Here is a 17,771-nt window from a genome sequence, read left to right as displayed (position 1 = left end):
CCACAAGTCCTACCCAGGAAAAACCTGCTCCAGCCTGGGCTTCCCTCTCCATGGGCTGCAGGTCCCTGCCAGGACCCTGCTCCATCCTGGGCCTCCCATGGGGTCACAACCTCCTTCCTGCATCCACCTGCTCCTGTATGGGCTCCTCCATGGGCTGCAAGGGGGTCTCTGCACCCCGATGCTCCCCCAGGGGCTGCAGGGGTACAGATGTCCCACTCTACTCTGCCCCACGGGCTGCAGGGCCTCAGCTCCAGCGCTTGGAGTCCCTCCTGTCCCTCCTTCTGCACTGCCCTTGGGGTCTACGTTGTTATTCCCATGTTCTCACTCTGCTCTTCCCTGGCTGGAATTCTTTCTCTGCAATGGCTTTCTGGACTTCAAATATGAAGAGGTGTTACCATTACTCCTGACTGGCTCGGCCTTGGCCAGCGGCAGGAAGCCCCTCCTGGAGCCGGCTGGCATTGGCTCCACCAGACAGGGGAAGCTTCTGGCAACTTCTAACAGAAGCCACCTCTGTAGCCCCCCCCAAAACCTAGCCATAGAAACCCACTACACAACCTAAACAATTTTATGATTCTATCCAACCACACAGGATGAATGGTGTTTTCCAAAGTACTCCATTTAGTGACAGTGAGTCTGTGATCTTGTGAGCCATCCTGTGGAGAGCCAGGCTGGAATGGGAAGTTTTTATATTTATATATTTTATATATATATATATATATATATATATATATATAATATTTATATAATATATAATATTTTTGTATTTAAATAATTTTATAATGTTATGGATGGAACTACAAGCTATACACATTATTGACCTGAATTGATTTCTGCTGTACCTGACCTGTAGCTGAAGAATGTTGCTTACCGGACTGGGAATAGCTTGTTTGTTGGACCTATAAAATATTGTTACTTAAACAGTCCAGCAAGCTCCTCTGACATGAATTCTCTTTCCCCTGAAGGGTTTTCTTTCCAACTGGAGTTATTGATCCCTTTGGCTTTAGACAGGAAATCATCACTGCGTTAGCAACCACTAAAATGGTCTTCAGTCTCTAGAGTCTGTTCCCTGACATGGCATCAATTTGAATTTTTTGAGCCGGGAATGTTGTTAAACCCTTGTCTGATAAAAAGCACAGTAATGTGCAACATATTGCATTTGACTTTTTGATCTGAAGTTTCAAAGTGCGTGTGTGTATTTTTGCAAGCATGTCTCAAACAATTGCTACTACATTCTGCTACAAAGCAACACTCCTTTACTTCATATGGAATGAATTTGCTGTCACGGCAAAGTAGCCATCTTCAGCTCCAACATGTTGGGTTCACTTTCTTAAACTTGCTGCAATAGAGAGGGTCACAGCAGCTCCTGGGCTGATGCTAGATTCCCATTAGTGTCTGCCCCTTTATATCCAACTTCAGCTGGCAGCTCTACCAAAAGATCATAAGTACCTGGTAAAATCTGAAATATCCTCCAAACAACATCGCAACATCAAATTTCTGTGTTTGCCACATAAATATAAAATAATCTTGAAATTGTATCATGGTGCTTCTACATTCACACGTTAATCTAAGCCTGGCATCACTGCCCAGGGCTGTAGACACAGCAGCCTGCTCTGAAGGAACACGTTATTTAGTCTTATTCAACCCAGACATGGAACAGTAGCTATATTTAATGGTGACACAGTCAAGCACTACTAAACCTTGTGCTCTGTTTCCAAGCCTTGGAATGCAGTAGTTCCTTCCCAAGCATTATTACTCAATACAGTGCCAGAACCAAGAGAAATATGGATTTGTTTGGTAAATGTACCTATAACTCACATCTTGCAAAATATTGCAATGCCTTAGTAATACAAAGGGTGAAAGCTATTGATGTCAGCACCACATAGCAGTGTCCAAAGACTGTCTATGGATGCCCTGGTGTGCTGCAGGTTGCAGGACACAGCTGCTTGGATTTGATTCTGATGCAGTATGCAACACCAGAACCAAACAAAAGAGTTGTGCTAATCTGCTGGCAGCATCAAACCAGCTCTGAGGGTTCTCTGTTAAGTGTCTCAAATCTAAAGCAAGAAAATATTCAATGGTTTGATTTTTTTGTAAGAAATAACATTTTAATTTTTTTAACACACCTTTACAAACTGTGATGTTATCTGTCCAAAGTGAATGTAATAGGCAGCTGAGGCATAAGGGAGAATCAAATTGGTTTTTTTACTGGCAATCAAAATTATATTGAGAACAAATTCCCTGAGAGCTCATCGGGGGAAAACAAGGGTTCTCATTTGAGGAACTTTACCAGGATAACACCAGGGGTGCAGAACATGGCCATATTCTTGGCTAGGAGAGGATGACTCTCACAAGTGTCCAGCTATAAAAGCACACATGTACATAAACAGAACCCCCCTTCAGGAAAGTATTGTCTTAATGGAGTGACTAGATAGAATGCCCTCACGGCTCTGAAAATGGAAACTGTTGATGCTCGTGGCACAAGTGCTCTATGGGAGCTACCTGCTTGATTTTAAGTAGTGCCTGGAAACCTGACACAGTCCTGTCACAGTTCATCAGAGTGCCAACACTGAAAGGACAAAGGAGGGAAGCACCTCTAACACATGGAAAGCACAGAGCTTTCCAGCAGGGCCCTGCTCGGTTTTAGGACTGCACATATATTCAGCAACGTCACTGAAGAGTTTTGCTCTAACTTAACCAATACACAATTCTTTGAGTCCATGACATTTGCAACGAAAACATCCCACTTGAAAAAGGTGCAATTGAGGTGCTAATTAAGTGCCCTCTTGAGCTGCAGCCTAATTTATGGAGAACAGGAATCCATGAAAAATGGCTTATCTTTCACAAAAATCATGACCTCCAGAGTAATTTCAAATTTATAGAGCAATTTCAGAAAATGTAACTTGCAGGACATGGCTGCCTCAGCAAGACACCACAGCATCAGCACTAAACTACTCATGGGCTCAGAGATTTGTGATGAACCAGGTTCAGCGTGTCTAGCTGGCACTATCTCTTCTTGTATTGATGACCAGTATTGGCCAGGTCTGTGTATTCAGCAATAACTACAATTTTTTAAAAATCTGTCCTAATAAGATAATTTAACAATTTACTGATATTCTCAGAACTGGAAAATTGACAGTAATTTTCCAATCTCCATATTGTATGTGGGAAGTTGTGTGAACTCCTTGCACTGGTCAAACTGAATTCCTGGCAAGAGAGTAATGAGCTGGCTACAGCACAAGTCTCCAGATCTTCAAATGTTGATATGTAAATATGCTTTGTGATTTATCTTAAACCAGAAGATCTTAAACAGTGAGGATCTTTAGTACATGTGGTGTAATGAAACAACTTAAACATTAGCAGCATGTCCCCGATATTTTATATCATTTTGATGCCTCTAGTGCGATGTTGTACAGAAGTCTTGAGGCAACATAAATTCAATAGGGAAATACCCATAAAAGCAATTTCACTTTATTTTACAAAAAGGAAGGATTTTAATGAGACACTTTGTAGATAGCAATAAGTTCATGAAAAGAAGAATAATCTTGGTTTCATCTAAATTTTACCAAACCTGTTCCCACTAGCCAGCTGCTTTGACTAAATCTGCTATAGTATTTTTTTTAATTACTATCCTCATTACATTTTAGCATCTCAGTAAAAAAATGTAAATACAAGTCAGCAATTAGAAAAGAATTAAGCTTTCCTCCAAGATCAAAAAATACCCAGTGTAGCTTAACCCAGACATGGTTAACATGATATAGCACTTTTCATACCTATCTTTTTCCATGCATGCATTATTTTAAGTCTAATAACTAGCAAACAGTTCTTTTTCATGAGTGCTGGACTTATAACTCTCAACAGAGGCTGAACAAGCCAAAGTTTAGAAGTCAAGACCCCATTAACCCCACATTTCATGTTCCTCAACTTTAGAATAAACCTCAGTAGCCATGATTTGTTTTCATCTCTTCATCAGTAGATAAAAATTCAAGAGTAATTTCTGCTTGTGCTGCACTATGGAGTTGCAAACATTTATGGATATGGTAAGAATTGGCCATTAAGAAACACTAATGTGCAGATTTTTACCTCTTACACCATTTCCCCACTGCCGAGGCGTCTCTGACATCTCTCCAGCAGAGTCCAGGCAGGGGAGCAGAGAGGGCAGGCAGTTTGTTTGGAGCAGAATGAAAAACAAGTTCAAAACCAAACTACGTTTTTGGTAAAGTAGCACTGAAAAGGGCAGTAAGCTCCAGGGGAGAGAGGGATGAAGGGACGAACATGCTTGTCCCAACCAGAGCAGCCCCTTCCCAACTGTTGTTCCTCACTGCAGGGAAGGATAGTGTGGAGGAGGGATGGTGATGGTCGTGCCCTTGGGCTGCCCCGCCTGGCCCCATGGCACTCTGGGCCCCCCCCAAGCTCCTGTGGTCCTTGTCAGCCAATGTTTCTCACCCACATGACCAGAGGGGCTGCAGCTGGGGCAAAAAGCTGTAAAAAGCCATTTAGGAGGGAAATGGTCTGCAGGGCCAGGTACAGTCACCTGAGGGAGCAGTCAGGACCTGCACCCAGGCCCTGCACCAATGCATCCAGACCAGCCCCTATACCAGCCCCAATGGCAGCCCCGGGAAGGCAACTATCTCTAAATTCACATCTGTAACTCACCGTGCCTAAATGGAAGTGCTGTGTCACAGGGATGCCACAGCAATGGCACAGCGGGCTGCGGGCGCTCTACCCCGAGGTGACCACCCAGCCGTCTCAGGGACCACTGGCACCCCGAGCTCCTGGACATGTGTGGCCAGAGCAGCCCAGGCGGTGGAAGCCCAGCAGGACCCGTCACATGGCCATGGCTTCAAGCAGGAGGCTGAGAAAGGGCTTCCCGGTCCCTGGCAGCAGCAATGTCACAGGCATTCAGGGCTACAAACACAAACCTCAGTGGATCCCTGGAGATAAAAGTCACCCAGAAGCATAAGAGTTTAAAGAAAGCAGCCCCATAATCAAAGAGATGTGTTACCAAATGGTGTGTGCTTAAAATTAAGGAACCTGACAGAGTTGCTTCCTCTTTGCAGGCTTTTAGACCTACCTATGCAGTTAAACACATAGTTATATCCTGCTATAAAAAATGCAGATTGGTATAAAAAATCCTGTGGAAAGGGTCCTGCCACTGATTAAATTCTACAGGGCTTTCAAAGGTTAAGACCTAACCTCAGGTCCTCTCAGCTCAGCGGCTTCAACAAGACATCTGCAGCAACATTAATCAGCATGAAACAATGAGGCTGTGAAAGGCAGCATGCAATTTCTTTATTCATCTTAATTATAATTTAAAATCTTAATGTCAGGAATTTGACAAGTGTTTGAGCAAGAAGAATTATTGCCTCAACAGCAGTTAAAGTCAGGCAGAAAAATGTGCTCAAGAATCCAAAAGAAAAGCAATGAATGTGCCCTGTAACAGCAATGCAATTCTAATTGTTCTGTTGGCAACTGCTGACAGCAAATAGGCTGGTTCAGATGCCCAGTGGTCCTTCCAAAATGTGTGTCCCTGGTCTCCAGCCACAATTAGACCCTACTAACAGCAGCATTTTTAGCAAATGCCAGGGTTTTGGCAAAGGATCAACTGACTCCATCAAAAGGCAAGATGCACCTGTAAGAGAAGCAGATCTAATTAGGCTGTGGTCCATGGGCATGCTCCTGCAGAGGACACCACAGTGGGTCTTGCTGGGAAGGAAGAGGCAGGGAGGATGTTCCCAGATCTGGCACTGGGGTTTTCTCTCTTGCACAGCTGGAGAGTGAAGCCAAACAGAGGCCTTATCCCTAAAGCTAAAGTTAGACTAGAGATGTCTCACCCCAGTGGGAGGGAGAGCATGAAGTCCAGCCTGGGCAGTGAGGACAGCACAGGTTCATGGTTTGGATTATTCCCAGGACTTGACTCTCATCCCTATGACTGCATGAGTTCATGAGCTCACGTGTGTGGAGCTGTGCTCCCTAAAATATGGGATACCTGGACAGCACGGCCTGAGGCCAGCACTGCTCCTTGGTCACCTGGGTGGGCTGATGACCAGTGTCACACTGCCTCCTTTTCTCATTTGCAGCACATCACACTTCCTAAGCAATGTCTTACAAAACCTCTTATTTTGACCTTATAGATTCCAGGCCACAGTTACAGCAAGCCTACATCTGCTCACGGGACGGCCTTTACAACAATAAATAAATTCCTAAAATACAGGAGTCAGATTAAATAGAACATCTCAGGCGATTGGGAGAAAGGACCAGTCAGAATTGATCCAAGAGATTTAAAAGAATCAGTAGGTATTAAAATGAAGGCAAGAATGAGTCACTACCTAGGTAAAGGACATGACAGAGACTATTGACAGAAATGAAGCTCCCCAAAAACAACCTGTAAAGTACTAAAAGAAAGAAAACAGCTACATGATGGCAAATCTCTCTGCACAGCAGAAGAGATTTCTGTTCCTTTGGCAGCAGACCTGTATTCCATATAATAGCACCATTTAAAATGAATTCTTATAGGCAAGATGATTAATAATATAGGCTGGAGTAGAGCATCACTATTCCTTGGCAGCGCTCAGTGAGCAGCTGTCACAGTAGATGGGTGTTACTGTGTGTATTTAAACCAGGGTGAATAAATGGTATTTTTAAGAACAAAAATCTTCTCATAGCAAGTTTTCTCAAGAATGAATATAAAACCAGGAAAACAGTGTGCTAACTCAGCTAGTTGTAACTGCGTATACAATTACACTGCATTTAAAACACTAACAGAGGAACAGCCTTTGCTTTGATGAAAAAAGGATTTATATCACAACAACTGGTATGATGCCAGGCAGGGACTAAAGCTAGTGGATCCAGCAGGATACCTGTCTGATAGAAACTAGGAGCAGAAATGGGAACTGTTTCTCCAAAACCAACAGAACTACAAATAAGTTCATTCTCCTCTCTCAGCAATAACCTAAACCATGGTTTTGGCAGTGCCACCAACATTGCCATGAGGCTGCATTTATAAGATTTCAAACCATGTGCTTCCTTAGTTCTTGTTTACACATATGGTAAGGAGCTAATCTATACAATTTGAATTGATGTATTAAGAAACGGCAGCTTTATAGTGAAAAATCACTATCCCTCCTTTAAAACTGCCCCAACACAGCCTGGCATTTCATAAGGCAAACCAAAGTCCACGGCTGCATGGATCTTGCACCCAAGAGAGAGGACAAACCCAGATCATTCAAGCACAACCCACTCCCCCGGTTGGTGTCAGCTCTGACTTCAGCATCATGACCTGGTGAGCAACAGCAGGAGTGTGGACTCTCTGCCAGGTGAGACTTTGAGCACAAGGGATGTGACTCTGCTTCAGGCTGGGAGTGAACTTGCGAGGTTGGACTTGAGGTTGAAACAATGGAATTACACAGGAATGAAATGCTATAATGAGTAATTTGAGCATCTCGATGAATCAATGAATAGCTGAGGTTGAAAGAGACCTCTGGAGCCAAAGAACTTAATGGAGGACTAACTGGCATAGGTGTATTTGTTTTCCATGCAGCATAATCCGCTCTAACAGTTTAACTCCATTGTATAGTGAACCGATGGGTTTGTTTTCCGAAGACAGATATTTCTCCTGTGAAGTTCCTGATCAAATTCAGAATCAAAACTCAGCCCAGATACAAGCTTATGTGCTCACACTCCTGTTCCGCCAGCCCAGCTTTGACTGCAGCCCCCCTGCCTGTGTCTTTAGCAGCCTGAAGCCTGGTGGCAGCAAGCCCTGAGCATGGGGACTGATTAGAGCCTAGTGGCACTGTCACCCTGTCACAGCTGCTGCAGGGGCCTCAGCCTAAAACTCCACTCTGCAGGAATGCACTGCACACAGCTCTAGCTCAGGAACAGCCCCAGAGCTCCTTGGGATGAACCACGGAGAAATGTCTGGAAAAAGTCTGTCAAGGAAGAGATCATGTCTGCAAATGTGAAAAGTTTGTTGAGGAACAGATTATGTCTGTAAATGTGACTGCACAGTTCTGGGCCTACACAGATCTGTTTTTAAAGACCTTTCTCAGTACCTTGCTTCTGAAAAACATTACCTTGTGATGGCCCAGAATTTGCTGTTTTGAGGGGAGACCTCATCACTCTCTACAACTCCCTGAAAGGAGGTTGTAGCCAGGTGGGAGTTGGTCTCTTCTCCCAGGCAACCAGCAGTAGGACAAGAGGACATGGTCTCAAGTTGTGCCAAGGGAGCTTTAGGTTAGATATTAGAAAGAATTTCTTTACAGAGAGGGTGGTCAGACATTGAAATGGGCTACCCAGGGAAGTGGTGGATTCTCCATCCCTGGAGATTTTTAAAAAGAGACTGGATGATGTGGCACTTAGTGCCATGGTCTAGTAACCACAGTAGTAGTGGATCAAGGGTTGGACTTGATGATCTCGGAGGTCCCTTCCAACCCAGCTGATTCTATGATTCTATGATTCTATGACTCTTTGTACTTTAAACAATTACTCTTCCAGGTGAGTCTTCCTGTACCCCTGAATTGAGACTTGAAACTTAAATAGCCGGTGTTGCACAGCTGGATATAGGGAATATGACTAATAATAAAAGTGATGGTGTGCAGGGTCTGCTGTTTAAAACCACATCAGAGAAAGTGTTTTGCACGGGTACAATAGCAGAGCCAACCCTAGATTAAGGAACACATTATGGTGTGTGAGCCCTCACCATTTGAGAATGGCTTTTGAAATAGGACAACACAACAGAATAACTGTCTACTGGTTTATGCCACCTTCTCATTGTTTAATGTTCAGGGAATAAACACAACCTCCTATTGCACAACCTGGGGGGAAATTTTGAAAACTTTAGCAAATTGTCCTGCAGGTTTCATAGAACTGATAAAAAAAATAGTTCAGATGTTCTGCCGACATCACTGGAAAACATTTTTTAAGCACAAAACATGTAAACTGGTTTGTTTTCTATGCAGTAGTGACTGATGTTCCTGTTTTGACAGGACCAAACCGCCTTGGCTCTGCCCACTTCCCTGGGGGAACACAAAGCTCCTGCCCATTAGGATGGGGACAGCTTTGCCTCAAGCCCATGCCTCAGGTACCTCAGGGCTCATGATGAATCCCACACAGCCAGCATTGCACTGACAGTCACGCTTTCAGATCAGGAGAGGTTTGGGAAGAGTACTGAAAGATTACTTCTTTTCGACCAAGGATCTAAATCTAGTGTAAAACAACCATCATTTTGCAACAGAAGTGGTTTACATGAACCCTCAGAATTAACTCCAGCAGGAATTAATTAAAACTTACACATACACACACACACACTCTCACTTCTCAAGGTGTCCACTGAATCTATTAGATACCCTATTTACACACCCTTGGCCCTCTGGATTTCAATCTTGCCCACCCTGAATTGTCCCAAACACCATTAAAGCTTCATAATAGCTCTAAACACAAGGTAACAATAAAAAAAACCAAACTCAAATACCTAAGACTGAGATAAAGATGTATCTGGAAATCTTCCTTGAAATGCTTTCAGCAAAAGTGGTTTGAACAAAGTGGCTGAAATTATATGATGTTTTAATGTATTTTCAAATCACTGAAGTAGAATTTCCATCATTGCAAGAAGCATAGCAAATATGTCAAGGATTTTAATGCTTATTTTCCTAGCTAAGTCTACTCTCTGTGTGCCCAGTAGCATGTAATAAGCAATGTTTTAATGTTCTAATCGCCAAAGAGACATATTTTATCTTTATTTTTTACAAAGACTGTACTTCAAAGTGAACCATATTCCCTTGTTACCTAAAAATCCGTCTGTAATTCTAAGGAACAGCCTTCTCTCATTCCTTCTCTAAGCAAAGCACAGCAGCTCGGCCACTGGGGCTAAGGATCCATGCTGGGATGTGGGACAGCAGTATGGAGGAGTCATGGCCAAGGTTTAGTCACCTTGGGCTTGGGAGATGTCAGGTGGAAGGAGGATGCTACACATGACTTGGGGACCTCCTGCAGGAGCTGTAAACAGGTGTAGTCACAGAGAGGGTAGTGCTTGGCATCACATTAAAAATCCAGAAAGCATCTCCAAAAGGTTTAGCTACTCTCAACTACAACCCAGAGTGTATTAGAGTATTCCTTGTGATTTATGCTTTTTGATTCTTTTGTGGCTCTCCTGTTATTTTAAAGTCATTACCCATGACATAAAAGGTCATTTGTTTAAATGTGAAATTACAGCTCCATTATAGCCAAAACTTATGGAAAACGAGGCTTGCAGGGCTGATTTAAACATTTAGAGATTTACCGATGATGGACTAGTGTATGCTTCTATTAAAGAAACAGAAATTCCAATGATAGTTACTTGTTAAAAATGTTAGTTACTGACCCTTGTATTTAATTATTTTTTTAAATATATTTTTATATGGGTGTTGGCTTAAGCTCCAGCAGTGAGATGCCTAAAAGTGAACTAGTAATTTTCTGTGTGACAAATTACTTGCATGGCCTGTATTTTTAGTTTGAGGTAGAGGACTTTAAAGTATGTAAGAAATTAATCACTGAACGTCCCTTTTTATATTCTCTGTTATGTAACTGCAGTAAAAAATACACAAGGACATTATTGTGTGGATACGTAACTTGATGGGAAACTTCCGTGCAGAATCACCCACAGACATCACTAGATAGAGTGTGAGAATTAAGCTAAGTGATATGGCACCTTCCACAGTCAGATGCATGCTGAGACCACACTCTTTCAGAATTGTGGTTTTATCCCAGTCACCATTATTCTAACATTAGAGATGGGCAAAAACTGCAGCCAAGCCAAAAGCTTTCCAAAAAAGATACATGTTAAACTGGAAACTCTTTGTCTTTCCATGGAGATTACTCTTTCATTGGATAGAAAATCTGAGAGCTTTATGGATATGGATTTTAATACAATAGGTAATGTAAAGTCAACTCAGACTGAGCATGGACTAGAAGAACCACAGTTTGCTGTGGTTTTCAAGACTGGAAGCTGAGTTTTGGGGGAAGGAAGGGCTCCGAGTGGTGCATAAGCTACATGGTTCACATGGAGGAAAAACGATGCATGTAATTAACATGTAAGTATCTTTCTCACATGGAAGGGAATTGTAGAAAATAGAGAGGTATAAAAATATTTTGGCACATATGCTATATTGTGAAGCTGTTCTGGTAAGTCAGTCTTTCACTTTTTTGTACTTTGCATACATGAATGTTGTTGAAACACAGTTTGTTCCCAGGAAAGGCTAAATAATTGATTGAAATAACTTGAAAGGAAACTAGAAACCCTCACATTTAATTTAAAATTACATGAAAATTGAGAATAGCCTAATTTATGTGTGGAAAAGTTTTGCCCATTTTATAACACTGCCTTCCCTGGAGAAGGCAGGGCATGTGGAGCACCAGTAGTTCACAATGTGGACAGCTCTGGGAGTCTCAAATGTTAACTCCTGTTGTGAGATAAACCCATCCCCTTACTGAAGCCAGACCTTCCCTCGGTGTCTGCTGTGTTTTGCCAGAGGAGGTCAGCAGCACCCAGCTTCGCTGAAGTTTCCAACTGCATCCATGCAGAGCAGCACAAAGGCATCTACACAATCATAAACTCCCTTTTGCCAGTTCATCTTAAATGTTTTAGACCACTGCAATATTATCCGGGTTTATCAACACCGGGGCTGCAGGCAGCACAGCTTTGCAGTCTAGCTCATGGCATGGACCACATGGGACAGCAATAATTTTCAAGTACTTAAACAGCCTTAAAAATGCTTAATTTTATTCCAAATCTCTGTGGTTTTGATCCTGATGGAGCATTGGTTTCCTACCCTGTCCAAGAACAGAGCTGTCAGTGAGGGGAAGTTCAGGGGTGTTGAAGGTGCAGAGCACCTGTAGAGCCACTGTAATTATTTTCGATGCATGTTTACATTTCACCAGCTGAGTGGAGTTAAAGAGCCTGTTTGTGTTGGGCCATACAAATCTGATTATTTTATACCATCAGTCCTAATCTTAAAAGCCTTTCCCATTTACCACCTACTGTTTCTCCTGTTAGCAAATCTTCTCATTCTTTTTTGTCACTTGACCTGAAATGCACTCCCTCAATAGGCTCGTTGCCACAGTTTTAAGACAGCACTTCTCTTTTAAAATTATTTTCCCTAAAATAAAACCTTTAAGGCCACTGCAACTAAATTTAAACACCATCATATGTCTCTGCACAACATATCCGGGGAAACCATCCAACCCTGACTTCCTGATTGTGTTCCTCTAGAGGCTTTCCTCTCTTTTCACTGCCCTTAACACCGAAAGCACTGGATTTTTCCCAGAGGTATGAACATGCAAAATAGTTTGACACAGCTCCAGGACAGCCCTGCCTGCTAAATTGTTTGATTCCTTAGCTTTGTCCATTTTTGTGCATACAGGGACATCATACCTAATGAGCATCCACTGAGGTAACTGCAGCATTTCTGTCTGTGCCAGTGTAACTTCCTGGGTTGACTCTGCAAATACTTTGTGTTTGGGCTGCTACCAGGGAAGAAGAATAGCAAAAATCTTGCAGCTTGATCTCAGCTTTGGTAAAGCTAAAATGTCTGTCGTGGTTTGGACCTTGTTTTCCCCCAGAGGCTAAGAAAAGTGGTAGACCCCAAGGGGTGGAAATCCCTGGAAGTTTTGAAGTTCTGTCCAATGGGCGCTCCTGCAGAAATGTAAACATACCACAACCAGACCGGAAGAGATGAGTTGTAGTTTTGGTTGTTGAGGAGAGGTGGCCATGTTGTAGGGCCACGAGGAAGGGGCTCAGAGCCCCACAGGGGGGCTTTGGCCCCCAGCCCCAGCGGGGGCCTGTGGGGACCTGGAACAGCATAAAGCTGGGCTGGGTGCCTGTAGTTATGCCGGGAGATGTTTCCTCCATGGGTGCAGAGCAGCAGTCGGCACTGACCAGAGAAACGGTGGCAGAGAACCAGGACAGATAACTGAACCGAAGAAGCAACAAAGACATGCAGCACCAGAGAAAGGACTCCTGGAAGGAGAGCTGAGGAAAAGAGAGTCAGCAGCTGAGTTCTACAGAGTTCTGGGGGTAAGAACTGATACCAGACCCCCCAAAACTCCTTTGAGACCCCTCTTGGAAAAGAGGGAGATGGACTCCTATTATGGAGAAGAGTTTTGGACATGCAGCACTGGAGAGAGAGAGAGGAGCTGAGAAGCTCAGAGCGTCCTGGGAAGCTGGACTGGGACGGAGAGGAATGCAGAGGGGGGTGACCTTGGCTTTTTCCCCCCCTCACACTGCTGCCAAGGTGGCAGCCTGAGGCAGTGGCACAGAGGCCCTGCAAGGAGCTTGAATCTCCTGGAGATACCAGACCGTCACGAAGAACCCCTGTGTCTTCGTGATATGACGTGGTGAAACGACCTTGTCTGGGGTTACGTAGCCCACAGAAGACCCCTTTGCCTGCGTCAAGGGGGCCGAGGGAGCTTGGATACCTCCCTCATGAGTGCTGGCAGAAATCCAGCTATCAGCTGCTGCATGTGGAGAGGACAGACAGATCGCTGCCTTAGAAGATGCTACTGCTTTGAGACTGGAAGGGATCTGTCCTTCTTTCCCTCCTGGACTTTTATTTGGAGGGGAGAAGAGATCTGATCCATTGTAAATACTATATGTCATGGTAGAGATAGTTGTGATCATGTGTATAATGTATTATAATATTTATTTGTACAGTCATTGTAATATATTCCCTTTCCCCATTTTTTGGAAAAACCCATGTTTTGGGTGTTTTGTCTGGAAAAACCCATCTAACATTAGGTTGGGCCTGTGGGAGGGGGCTTAGACTACGGAATTGGATTTTGGGGCTATCTCAAACCACGACAATGTCTCATTCAATCATGACGGAAAAGTCACTTTCAAGCACCTGAAAGTGGCCAAAAGATCATCATCTCAGAGCTGAGATTTAGTCCAAGGAGCAACAACCTCCCGCAGAAAGCTTCCCATCTTGCCTGTCTGGCTTCACCAAACGCGTCTTGTTCTGGTGTCACACAAACTCAAGACAGACAAAGCAAAACACTCCATCTCCCCATACTGTTCACCATGTTAATTCCCACCCTTCTGACTGACTTGCATATCATGCCTCATGCTGCCCAGGCTTTTATCTCACTCCAAAACACAAATTTTTAGTAATTAGGCCAAAGTGCCCCTCTGTTCCCTGAAGCTGCACTCTTGTTTATGCCCCTGCCAATAATAAAAACTATTTTTGCTGTACATTATTTTTCTGCAGCACAAAGCCATAGATTTAACCTGGTTAGAGGCAAGCAGCTATTTTGAAAGATACTGCTTTCTGCTGTTCAGACCAACTGACATGGGATGTACCCAGAGTATCATCACCAAGTGCAGGACACCGAATTGCTGCACAGTCTTGAGAACTTTCTTTTGAACGATTAGCTGAAGAATTAAACACCAAAATGCAGAGTGGGTTATTTAAATGCCAGTGGAAAACAAAAATATTTGGTGGAAAGGTTGTGGATTACCATTGAAAAAGTAAAATAGGAAAGGGTTTGACAGTTCCGTGTTGACAATATGTAGGAGAGAGAAGAGGGTGGTCTGCCTATCCACATTTGCCAAGTAAGGAGTGAAAAAAAAAACAAACAATCAGAGCAGACACCCACATAGTAGGGAATCTCAGAGCTAGATATAAATCCCTTTCCTTGTAAACAGAAAAGGTTGTTTCTGTTGTATGATGTATGCATATTATTATTTGTAAGCCTCAGAATAAATGAGTTTTCAGAAGATTTTCAGATTTGACTACTGAGTAAGTGAAACTCTTCTGGCAAAAGGAGCTAATCCTTCTATTTATTTCTTTGTAAAGCCCTTGCCATTTTTGGTGCCTGCTCTTGATTGCAAAGGCTAATCTGCCCTTATACCTGGATGGCTGAAAGGTGCAGCAGGCACTCTCCCCTGGCTGGACTCAGATGAAGTTGAGGGAGTACAGCACTGAGGCCATATGGTACCATGGTGCAAACCTGGCAGAGGAAGGAGAATGAAACACTCCAGTAGTCCACGGCCAAGCTCTGGGGCTGCTGCAGATGCAGGCAGAGCCTCAGGGTTCTGCCTGACCTGGGGACAGGAGAGGCAGAGCTTGCCTGGTGGCTGCACTGAACAGCATCTTCCCAAACCAGAGTTAATAAAGTCCTGTTTAACTATCTGATTTATGAAAGAGTGTCATTTCTAAAGCTTAAGGATGTTGTAAACGAGGACTGTGTCTGCACCATATGGCAGCAGCAATGGTTGCAGTCTTGCCCTCCAAACCTGCTGCTGGAGCATCAAGGTCTTCCAGCTCAGTTTGGTTCCTCCAACTTCTGATTTTCTTATTTTCTTTTTAATATCCACCTTTCCTTGCATATAGCAAGGATAATAGAAAGAGAGGATTTTCCGCTACTCTTTGATCACGACAAATGATTACGTTTAGTTGTCTCCTCCTAGAACAGAGAACAGGTTCTGCTTGTTTATATATGGGATATGGGCTTCGTTTTCTTTTGTAAAGGGCATAGTTGAAGTGGATTTCAAGGGAAGTGGAGTCTGATTTAGCCTAACATAAGGGATCCAGTTTCAGCCTTATTGCAGGTATTTCCCCAGTGTGAACAGCAGAGCAGATACTTGATTTGAGCACTTTCTTCCCCTTCACACCAACAGAAATCCACACAGGAGACCCAGTGACCTGCCCTTTGTGTTCTGCATGTGTCTGGATACCTAGTGGTTGTGTTCCCAGCACCAAAGCAATGACAAATAGTAAATCACAAGAGGCTGTTGCTCTGACTGGGCTGTCCTGCTGAGGTGTTACAAATCCACGAAGCAGAGTTACCTTGGTGCCAGGCATGCCAAGCAAGCAAGAAAAGCTGGACTCTCACTAGCAGGAGGTGGACTAGGTCGTGCCAACTTCACCTTCAGAGTCCACAAGAGTTGGGAAAAAGCTGAGCTAAGGTCTGCCAGGGAAACATGGGCAGCTTTCACCAGGGCAGGGGAGTTCTGCAGCCTGCCCCGACTCCGTTAAGTTTTGTCTGTTCAAGGCAGCACACAAGAGCTGTTCCATCAGAGATGGGACCTTCCCTTGTCATCCACCTGCAGACCCTGCTGTCAACTCTGTCATGCCCAGAGCAGCAGTAGGCAAGTTACCGGAGTTTTATGACAGGTGTCTTTCCCCATAACTCACAGTCATTAAAAGCTCATAAAGTCTGGACATGAACTCATCTCTCTCAGGAACCTGAGATGGGAGACATTTAGAAACAGAATAACAAAATGTGCAGAGAAGACGGTTTCAGTTCGTTTCCTCCATTTTTTGGGACAGGAAAACCAAACCCTATAGCATGGATAAACCTCACATTCAAGCACAAAACTCTGTCACACTCAACTTCTCTTACTCCCATTGCATATTGGTTTTCCTCCTCCTGCACTTGGAGATGGGAAAGCAAAGGGCCAAGCAGATGGGAAAGGAGCATCAGTTGCTGTGAGCATCGGAGTTTATCTCAGCTAAAAGAGGGCGATGGCAATTAGTCAGCAGCATATAGAAGGGCAACAGAGTCTTAGCTGCAAACCACCCAGTGCACAGGGCTATTTTAGGAAGAAGCTTTTAAAAGCTCATCTGTGAAGCTGGAATGGTGGTTCGAGATGGCTCCCTCCTGAGGCAGCACCTGGATTCTTCAAATAAAAGACCGGTATAAGATTTTCTCTTTCACCACATGCAGCTAAATCCCCTTTTACATCTAACTCTCGAGTAGATCAATACCATTTGCAGTCACAGCTGTGGAAAGAGTCATGACACATGAAAAACTAGGAAAAATCGAGAGACTTGAGCTCCAAAAGAGACATTTCTCTAAATAAAAATCCTTTGGCAAAAAACCTGCTATGTTCAGAAATGGTCTGAAATGTCAGTTTTATATCTTAAACTGTAAGGTATATTATCTCTTTTTTAAAAAAATCAATGCTGGTCAGCTAATGGCCCCGAGACACATCTCTGTTCCTGCTGTCCAATGGACCAGTCTCCTGCTCTGTCCCCACTGGTGGCTGTGAAGGCCATAACCAGGAGGAGGTGAATTCTCCCCCTGCCATCACTACTGTCTGTACCAAGAAGGATGCCAAGCATGAGGGCAATATCTATTTTCTAAGAGATACTGGATTTACACTGCCAGTTTATTTTTCATAAATCACTAATGAATAATGAGAAGGAAGGACCTTCCAGCAGCACAGATAGAAAGCACACAGTATTAAACACTCACGTAGGTGACTGCGGGTACCAACTTATCTCAAGATAAAGTGAACACCATATGGGACTGTATACAGAGCTTCAGCTTGCAGTTAGAAGTAGGGTTGGTAGGAAACTTTTGGACACAATAAATGCTGGTTTATCAAGCCCCAAACCTGCTGCTGCTGAGAAGCCCTTATTTCTGGGACATGGGGAGAGATTGCAATTCTCATTCAAACTCATGTTCATGCCAAGAGTGCCCAGAGGCTTTCAAGTTTGTGAAAATCTGGGTTCAGTGTGTCTCAACTAAAATCAATCCACTCTCCCGCCCCAAAAATCTATGAGTTTGCTTCAAATTGGAAAAACCTGCTTAGTAATCTTTGCTACCCATAGCTATCAGTGAGCAAAGTATGATAAAATCACCATTAAACCTGTTGTGAAAATACAAAAAACCTGAAAACCTGCTCATCTAAATTATTTACAGAAATCTGTTTCTGTTTCACTGAGCTGTGGCACCCAGAGGAGAGCTGGAGGAAGGACCACAGGAGCAAGGCTGTTCTATGCACGCAGCGCATGGAG

General features: G+C 43.6%; 1 protein-coding gene across 5 annotated transcripts in view; it reads right to left on the bottom strand.

The window, feature by feature from the left end:
- KCNIP1 (potassium voltage-gated channel interacting protein 1) overlaps positions 1–17,771 on the bottom strand; it is a 467,950-nt gene that overhangs the window by 167,955 nt on the left and 282,224 nt on the right. The gene's annotated exons all lie outside the window — the stretch shown is intronic.

This window comes from Pseudopipra pipra, chromosome 15 (genome assembly GCF_036250125.1).
Source record: "Pseudopipra pipra isolate bDixPip1 chromosome 15, bDixPip1.hap1, whole genome shotgun sequence".
Lineage (NCBI taxonomy): Eukaryota > Metazoa > Chordata > Aves > Passeriformes > Pipridae > Pseudopipra > Pseudopipra pipra.
The sequence above is the reverse complement of the archived record's forward strand: the minus strand, read 5'-3'. Positions and strand labels throughout refer to the sequence as shown.